Source organism: Mustelus asterias, chromosome 16 (genome assembly GCF_964213995.1).
Source record: "Mustelus asterias chromosome 16, sMusAst1.hap1.1, whole genome shotgun sequence".
NCBI classification, from domain to species: domain Eukaryota; kingdom Metazoa; phylum Chordata; class Chondrichthyes; order Carcharhiniformes; family Triakidae; genus Mustelus; species Mustelus asterias.
Window position 1 is genome coordinate 53,761,501 of NC_135816.1, and position 9,684 is coordinate 53,771,184.

General features: G+C 47.6%; 1 protein-coding gene across 5 annotated transcripts in view; it reads right to left on the reverse strand.

Annotated features, from left to right (window-relative positions):
• LOC144505177 (uncharacterized protein KIAA0232-like) overlaps window positions 1-1,686 on the reverse strand; it is a 52,306-nt gene extending 50,620 nt beyond the window's left edge. The window contains exon 1 of one of the 5 annotated variants that reach the window (XM_078231128.1): window positions 1,485-1,686. The gene's annotated coding sequence lies outside the window, so the exon portion shown is untranslated. The remainder of the gene's footprint in view (window positions 1-1,484) is intronic. The other 4 variants (XM_078231126.1, XM_078231130.1, XM_078231129.1 and 1 more) reach the window with 4 other exon arrangements.
• Between the last annotated feature and the right edge of the window lie 7,998 nt (window positions 1,687-9,684).

Below are 9,684 nucleotides of genomic sequence, written 5' to 3' on the forward strand. Positions count from 1 at the left end.
GGATGGCAATGAGGGGAAGGAAGCCAGGGGAGGTTGAGGAGTGGCAACGTAGGAGGCCTGGGGAGAAGGGAGCATGAGGAGCAAAGGGAGGTGGTGGAAGAGAGAGAGAAAGATGATGGAGAGGGAGGGAGAGATGAGGGTGGGGGAGAGACAGAGATGATGGGGAGGGGGGAGAGAGAGATGATGGGGAGGAGAGATAATTGGGGGTAATGATGAGGGTGGAGGAGAGATGATTTGCGGGGAGAGGGATGATTTGCGGGGAGAGGGATGATTTGCGGGGAGAGGGATGATTTGCGGGGAGAGGGATGATTTGCGGGGAGAGGGATGATTTGCGGGGAGAGGGATGATTTGCGGGGAGAGGGATGATTTGCGGGGAGAGGGATGATTTGCGGGGAGAGGGATGATTTGCGGGGAGAGGGATGATTTGCGGGGAGAGGGATGATTTGCGGGGAGAGGGATGATTTGCGGGGAGAGGGATGATTTGCGGGGAGAGGGATGATTTGCGGGGAGAGGGATGATTTGCGGGGAGAGGGATGATTTGCGGGGAGAGGGATGATTTGCGGGGAGAGGGATGATTTGCGGGGAGAGGGATGATTTGCGGGGAGAGGGATGATTTGCGGGGAGAGGGATGATTTGCGGGGAGAGAGATGATTTGCGGGGAGAGAGATGATTTGCGGGGAGAGAGATGATTTGCGGGGAGAGAGATGATTTGGGGAAGAGAGATGACTTGGGGAGGGAGAGATGATTTGGGGGGGAGAGATGATTTGGGGGGGAGAGATGATTTGGGGGGGGAGAGATGATTTGGGGGGGGAGAGAGATGATTTGGGGGGAGAGAGATGATTTGGGGGAAGATAAATGATTTGGGGTGAGATAAATGATTTGGGGGAGATAAATGATTTGGGGGGAAAGAGATGATTTGGGGGGAGATGATTTGGGGGGGGGAGATGATTTGGGGGGAGAGAGATGATTTGGGGGGAGAGATATGATTGGGGGGAGAGATGATTGGGGGGTGGGAAGAAAGGGTGCTGGCGGCCGGACAAAGCCCGGGATCTCTCTCCCACGCCGCAACTCAAGAGTTGTCTCGGGAACTGATGGAAAGTTCTTGCTGTTGGGAAGGGGCGTGGGTGGGTGAGGCTGTCTGTCATCGCAGTGAGTGACTGAGTGGCCGGCGGCGCCGCCTCGAACTCTTCCCCCAACACCGGGAGAGAGGGCGGCAGCTTCGACCTCCCCCCCGCCCGCCCCGGGTGCGGCTCCGCCCCTACAGCCGAGAGCCCGGGGCCCAGTCGGCAGGCAGGGGGAAGAGCGAGAGAGAGAGAGGGAGGCCCCACCTTCCCCGGCCCCTAGGACCGTTAGCCTGTCCCAGCCTGGCCTAGCCGCGCGCGCCGTCCCGCCACCACCCCCCCGGGCTGGGCTGTTAGCCGGTTGATTGTTGCCCCCGGGGTGCCAGCCTCACCCCCCTCCTCCCCTCCCCCTCACACACTCACTCTCACTCTCACTCTCTCCCTCCGGCGGCTGTCGGTTTGCGGCGCGCGCGGATCCGGCGATTGTGGAACGCACGGCGGGGGGAGGGGGGGGGGGGGGGGGGGGGGGAAATCGTCCGGCCCACCACGTCACAATGCCTTCGGCTCCTCGGCCAATGGGGGCCGAGCTCCGGCAGCCAATCCGCCCCCTCCCCCTCCCCACGTCAACATTCCAGAGGGCGAGGCGCGTGAGGGGCGGCAGCGCTTTGTGCTGCTGCTGCTGGGGGTGGCTCAGAACCCACACTGAGACATAGGCTGCAGAGCCTTGCCCAGCTCCAAAAATCACCAAGCCTCGCACATTCCGCTGTCAAACATCTCAGAAAAAAATGTCTCATCCACTTCTAAAATAATGTAGCATTGTACGGCGCGGATGCTGCATTGGCTGCAAGACATCTTACTGCTGAAAATCACATTTGAATCATACTATCTAGAAATAAACTTTTGGTAATATCTAATTGTTTAATATTGCTCAAGCCAAATATAGACAATTGAATTGCAATTTTATTTTTTTTTGCACCGAAGGATAAAGTCGTTACATTTCGTGAAAAGAATACGGTTCCCCTCAAGTAAGGCTCCAGAAGTCTGCATAACAATGTCTCTAACATTTCTCAACTGGTGCTGTGACTCAGAAGCAGGCCTTTCAGCCACCTTTCCAGCCCTCTTCCAGAGTAACTGTGCAAGATCTAGTTCTAATCTCCTGTCCTTTTTCACGCAGCACTTCTGCATCCAATTCCTGTTTGAGAGCCACGATTGAATCTGTCTCCACCACCACACTCAGAATCTAGTTCGGGTTCCCACCGTCCACTGCACAACAATGCTTCTACAAATAGCTCATTTTGTCCTTTTCCATTCTTCAGAGTTCACCTCATTGCAGTCCCTCCCATCTTACCGCAGAACTGTTAATTGAGAACCCCTCCACGGTCTCCTCCTATTTTCTGACTGCTGTAGCCTCAATTAGGAATTCTTTCTGTGACAGAGTTGGCGCATCACCCCATCTATCCATCCCAATTTATTGGTAAGACAAGTAGTGGGATGATTAAGCTTAGTTTATTAGTGTCACAAGTAGACTTACACTGACACTGCAATGAAGTTACTGTGGTTTGCTCTTCTTGCTCCATATGGGAAACCAGGCACATAGAGTGCCCGGGGCCAGAATGTATGCAGGAATGTGTCCAGCTACATACAGCTCCTGGAAACTCAAGTTTCAGAACTGAAACCATGGCTAGGGACACTGTCAAGCATCCGTGAGTCAGAGTATTTAGAACACTGGATAAAAGCAAATTACTGCGGATGCTGGAATCTGAAACCAAAAGAGAAAATGCTGGAAAATCTCAGCAGGTCTGGCAGCATCTGTAAGGAGAGAAAAGAGCTGGCGTTTCAAGTCCAGATGACCCTTTGTCAAAGCAAAAGGAGGTGTTCATACTGCAGCTGAAAAGACTAAGGAAGGGAATGGGTGACCACCAGGTAGTCCAAGAGATGTAGGCAGGTAGTTCAGGAGTCCCTTGGAGTCTCGCTTGCAAATTGGTATTCTATTTTGGAGGCTGGTTCCTTCAGGGAGTGCAGACAGAGCCAAGCTTCTGGCACCACAAGTTGCCTGTTTGGGGGGGGGGGGGGGGAGGAGAGAGGCGCAGGGCAATAGTAAAAGGGGATTCAATAGTCAGGGGTACAGATGGGCACTACTGTAGCCAATGTGACTCCAGGATGGTATGCTGCCTCCCTGGTGCTAGGGTCTGGGATGTTATTGAATGGCTGCAGGGCATTCTGAAGGGGGTGATAAGGCAGAGGTAACGGTACATTTTGCTACCAATGACATAGCTAGAAAGAGAGATGAGGTCATGCATCAAGAATTCAGGGAGTTAGGCAGTAGACTAAAAGGCAAAATCTCTTGCGTTATCTCAGGATTACTCCCAGTGCTGCGTGCTAGCGAGCACAGAAATAGGAGGTTAGTGCAGATGAATGCGTGGTTTAAGAGTTGGTGCAGGAGGGAGGGTTTTAGATTCCTGGATCACTGGGACCATTTCTGGGGAAGGCAGAACAGGACTAACATCCTTGTGGGACGTTTTGCTAGTGCTGTTGGAAGGAGTTAAATGAATTTGGCAGGGGAAGGGGACACAGACTTAGCAGAATAATACAGCAAAACAAACAAGTCAGAGGGAGTGCAGTTTCAAGGGAGTAAGGCCAGGCTGGATGGCCCCTATTTTAAAGCCAGGAGTATTGCAGGTAAAATAGATGAGTTGAGGGCAATGATTGACATGTGGAAGTGTGATATAGTAGCTATCACAAGGACATGGTTGAAGGAAGGACACAATTGGCAACTCAACATTCCGGGATATAGAATCTTCAGGTGAGGAGGTAAAAGTGGAGGAGGCATTGCATTATTCGTTAAGGAATCAGGTACTAAGTAACGAGAGATGATATATTGGAGGGGGCATCAAATGAAGCTTTATGGGTAGAGGTTAGGAATTTAAAAAAAGGGACAGCCACATTTTTAGGTGTTTATTATAGACCTTCAGATAGTCAGAGGGATATTGAGGAGCAAATATGTGCTCATTTTGTAGAGGCGTATAAAAACAATAATAGGGTTATTATATTAGATGATTTCAACTTTCCCAATAATAACTGGGATATACAGTGTTAAGGGCTTGGATGGAATATATTTCTTGAAATGTGTACAGGAGAACTTTTAAAATCAATATGTGGAGGATCCAGCAAGGGAGGGAGCGGTGCCTGACCTGATTCTGGGGAATGAAGCCAGACAGGTGGTTGAGGTGGTGGTGGGGGATGGCAATCACAACATGGTACGATCTGGCCAAGGTAAACTGAGAACAGCTACTAATGGGAAAATCTACAGAAGAGCAGTGCACGGCATTCAGAAAGGAAATGGGGAGGGTGCAAGCCCAGCATGTTCCCTCTGGGGTGATAGATAGGAATAACAAGCCCAGAGAATCATAGATGACCAGAGACATTCAGGATATAATGAGAAACAAAATAAAGGCTTTTTAAAAAGTACAAGGGGAGCAAATCAGTGGAGGCATTAGTAAGGTATAGAAAGTGCAGGGTGGAGCTTAAGAAAGCAATTAGGAATGCAAAGAAGGGATGTGAGAAAGCTCTGGCTGATAAAAGTAGGGAAAATCCCAAGATATTTTGTAAAAGTGTATCAATGGGAAGAGGATAACCAGGGAAAGAGTAGGGCCCATTCGGGACCAAGGGGACAATCTGTCGATGCAGCCAGAGGACATTGGTAGAGTGTTGAATGAATACTTCAAATCTGTCTTCACCCAAGAGAATGAGGACGATGATACAGCATTTAGGGAGAGGGACTGAGAGATTCTTGAGCAAATTGACATTGGGAAGGACAAGGTATTGGAGGTGTTGGCAGCCTTAAAAGTGGATAAATCTCCAGGTTCAGATGAATTGTGCCCTAGGCTGCTGTGGGAGGCAAGGGAAGAGATTGCAAGGGCTCTGACCCAAATTTTCAATTCATCTCTGGCCACAGATGACCAGAGAACTAATGTGGTTTTGCTATTTCAGATGTAGAGATAAACCAGGGAACTATAGACCACTGAGTCTCACATCAGTGGTAGGGAAACTATTAGAGAAACTTCTGAAGGAGAGCATCTATCTCCACTTGGAGAGACAAAGCTTCATCAGAGTGAGGTCATGACTCTCAAATTTGATTGAATTTTTTGAGGTGGTGACCAGGTGTATAGACGAGAGTAATGTAGTTTATATTGATTTCAACAAAACCTTTGACAAGGTCCCACGTGGGAGACTTATAAAGAAGGCAAATGCACAAGGGATACAGGGTAATTTGATAAAGTGGATTCAAAATTGGCTCAGTTGTAGGAGACACAGTGATGACAGAAGGCCACTTTAGTGACTGGAAGCCAGTGTCCAACGATGTACCACAGGGATCTGTCTTGGGCCCCCTATTATTCGTCATTTATATAAATGACATTGATAACTATGCGGGGGGAGGCGGGGCGGAGGGTAGAATTAGTAAGTTTGCGGATGGCACAAAAATTGGACTGGTGGTTAACAGTGAGGTGGAGTGTCTTGGGCTACAAGAAGATATAGATGAAATGGTCAAATGGGCAGATAAGTGGCAGATGGAATTTAATCCTGAAAAGTGTGAAGTGATTTGGAAGGAGCAATTTGACAAGAAAGTACTCAATGAATGGTAGGACACTAGGAAGTTCTGTGGAACAAAGGGACCTTGGCATGTTTGTACACAGATCTCTAAAGCAGAAAGGCATATTAGTAGGGTGGTGAAAAAGGCATAGTGGACACTTGCCTTTATCAATCGAGGCATAGATTACAAAAGCAGAGAAGTTATGTTGGAGTTATATAGCACTTTGGTAAGGCCACAGCTAGAGTACTGTGTACAGTTCTGGTTGCCACATTGTCGGAAGCATGTGATTGCATTGGAGGGGATGCGGAGGAGATTCACCAGGATGTTGCCAGAGATGGAACATTTAAGTTATGAAGAGAGGTTGGATAGGCTTGGGTTGTTTTCATTGGAGCAGAGAAGACTGAGGAGCGACCTGATCGAGGTGTCTAAGATTATGAGGAACATGGACGGAGTGGATAATGAGCCTTAGTTGAAGGGTCATCACGAGAGGTTATAGGTTCAAGGTGAGGGGCAGGAGGTTTTGGAGGAAGGGGGGGTGGGGGAAGATGTGAGGAAAAGCTTTCTTAACCAGAGGGTGGTGACGGTCTGGAATGTGCTGCCAGGGAGGGTGGTAGAGGTGGGTTGCCTCACACCCTTTAAAAAGTATCTGGATGAGCACTTGACATATCATAACAATCAGGGCTATGAGCCTCTTCTGCGCTCTATGATTCTATGGAAGTCGCCACACTCTGCTGCCTGTTCAGGTACACGAAGGGAGAAATTAGTATGGCCAATGCACCTAACCAACACGTCTTTCAGACTGAAGGAGGAAACCGGAGGAAATCCATGCAGACACACGGAGAATGTGCAGACTGTGTATGGACAGTGACCAAAGCCAGGAATCGAACCTGGGTCTCTGGTGCTGTGAGGCAGCAGTGCTAACCACTGTGCCACCATGCTGCCCATAAAATCAAGTGTAGGATCAGGCACAAGATCAGGTGTAATGCCTGCTCTTATCAGCTTGGATCTAGTATGTCTCACTTGTGGGGACCATGAATTGATTTGAATTTGAATTCATTTTTGTAACAAGTTAAAGCCTTGTCCTGTCCACTCTGCACATTGGCTTTGTTAACTTTAAGGAATAAAGTTTAAAGAGCAACAGCCAGGGACACTGTTCAGAATCTCATTCTAGACCCAAGTCCTTTCGGATTACTAGTCTACAGATGGAAAGGTTTCAAAAAGGAATACCAGAGTTTAAGATCTAGGCAGCTGGAAACATTGTCACCAATAGTAATTAGATAAAAAAGGGGATGTGCAAGAGGCCAGAATTAAAGGAGCACAGATATCTTGGAGAGTTATAGGGTTGGCAGAGTTTACAGAGATAGGCAGACGTGAGATAATTAAAGAATTTGAGAAGGAGGATGATAATTTTACAATTGTGGCATTCAGACTGGCAGCCAATGTAGGTTGGTCTGCACAGGGGTGAGTGGTGAACAGGACTGGTGCAAGTTAGGATTTGGGCAGGAGAATTTTGGATGAGCTCAAGTTTATGAAAAGTGGAAAGTCAAACAGCAGAGTATTGGAATAGTCAAATTGAGTGAACAAAGACATGGGTGAGAGTCTTGGCAGCCTACGAGTTAAGGCAGGGGTGGAGTTGAATAGAGGTGGAAGTAGGTGGTCTTGGCGATGGCATGAATATATGGTCAAAAAACATCATAAAACCAAATATGAGATTAAGGTAGCGAATGCTTTGGTTCAGCTTCAGACAGTTGCCAGAGAGAGAGATGGAGTAGATGGCAAGGAAACAGAGTTTCTGGGGAGGATCAAAGACAATGGCTTCTTTCTTCATAATATTGTTAGAGAATATTTCTGCTCATCCCGTACAGGACATCAGGCAAACAGTCTGGCAATATAGAAACCAAAGAAGGGTTAAGAGAGGTGATGATGAGCTTGAGCTGAGTGATTTCAGTATAAATGTGGAAACTGATGCGGTTTTCAAATGATGTCACCAAAAGGCAACATGTAAGTGAAAAATAAAAGGGGGTCACGGATAGATCCTTTAAGGACTCCAGAAATAATAGTGCCGGAGCAGGAAGTAAAGATAGCGCCAGTGATTCTCTCACAAATGTCATCTCAGTTAAGAAACTCACCAACACCTCTACTTTCTTAGAAGACTAAGGAAATTCAGCATGTCCACGATGACTTTTACCAATTTTTACAGCTGCGCCATGGAAAGCATCCTTTCCGGATGTATCACAGCTTGGTACGGCTCCTGCTCTGACCAAGACTTCAAGAAACTACAAAGGATTGAGAATGTAGCCCAGTCCATCACGCAAACCAGCCTCCCATCCATTGACTCCATTTACACTTCCCGCTGCCTTTGAAAAGCAGCCTGCATACTCAAGGACCCCATGCACCCCAGATACACTCTTCCATCTTCTTGTGTCGAGAAAAAGATAGAAAAGTCTGAAAGCACATACCAACAGGCTCAAGAACAGCTTATCTGCTATCAGACTTTTGAATGGTCTTATCATATATTAAGCTGATCTTTCTCTTCACCCTACCTGTATCTGCAGCGCTGTATTGTGCACCCTATCCTTTTCCCCTATGTACTTTATGAACAGTATGTTTTGTCTGTATAGCATGAAAGAAAAACTACTTTTCACTGTATCCCAGTATGTGACAATAATCAAATCACTTTTAGCCTATCAAGTGTTTTTAAAGATGTGCTCATGAATTGCCTCTTAAAGTTGTCACTTTGAATGAAGTGATAATAATTGCAATTGCCCATCTAGGATGAAGTGGAAATGATCGAAAGCTTCAAGTTTCTATGAGTCCAGATCATCAACAACCTGTCCTGGTCCCTCCATGCCGATGCTATAGTTAAGAAAGCCCACCAATGCCTCTACTTTCTCAGGAGGCTAAGGAAATTTGGCATGTCCACTACAACTCTCACCGACCTTTAGATGCACCATAGAAAGCATCCTTTCTGGTTGTATCACAGCTTGGTATGGCTCCTGGTCTCTCCAAGACCGCAAAAAACTACAAAGGGTTGCGAACGAAGCCCAGTTCATCAAATCAGACTCCCATCCATTGACTTTCTCTACACTTCCCGCTGCCTGGAAAAGCAGCCAGCATAATTATGGATCCCAATGCACCCCGACATACTCTCTTCCACCTTATATCAGGAAAAAGATACAAAAGTTATAGAAACATAGAAATATAGAAGATAGGAGCAAGAGGCTGCAATTTGGCCCTTCGAGCCTGCTCCACCATTCCCCACTGTGATTGTCCAACTCAGTAGCCTAATCCTGCTTTCTCCCCATATACTTTGATCCCAATTGCCCCAAATGTTATATCCAGCTGCCTCTTGAATATATTCAATGTTTTGGCATCAGCTACTTCAAAGAACAATACAGCACAGGAACAGGCCCTTCGGCCCTCCAAGCCTGCGCCGCTCCCTGGTCCAAACTAGACCATTCTTTTGTATCCCTCCATTCCCACTCCGTTCATATGGCTGTCTCGATAAGTCTTAAACGTTCCCAGTGTGTCCGCCTCCACCACCTTGCCTTGGCAGCGCATTCCAGGCCCCCACCACCCTCTGTGTAAAATATGTCCGTCTGATATCTGTGTTAAACCACCCCCCCTTCACCTTGAACCTATGACCCCTCGTGAACGTCACCACCGACCTGGGGAAAAGCTTCCCACCGTTCACCCTATCTACGTCTTTCATAATTTTATACACCTCTATCAAGTCTCCCCTCATCCTCCGTCTTTCCAGGGAGAACAACCCCAGTTTACCCAATCTCTCCTCATAACAAAGCCCCTCCATACCAGGTAACATCCTGGTAAACCTCCTCTGTACTCTCTCCAAAGCCTCCACGTCCTTCTGGTAGTGTGGTAGTGAATTCCACAGGCTCACCACTCTTTGGATGAAGAAATGTACCAACTGACTCAAGAACAGCTTCTTCCCTGCTGCCAGACCTTTGAATGCACCTACCTTATATTAAGTTGATCTTTCTCTACACCCTAGCTATGACTGTAAAACTACAT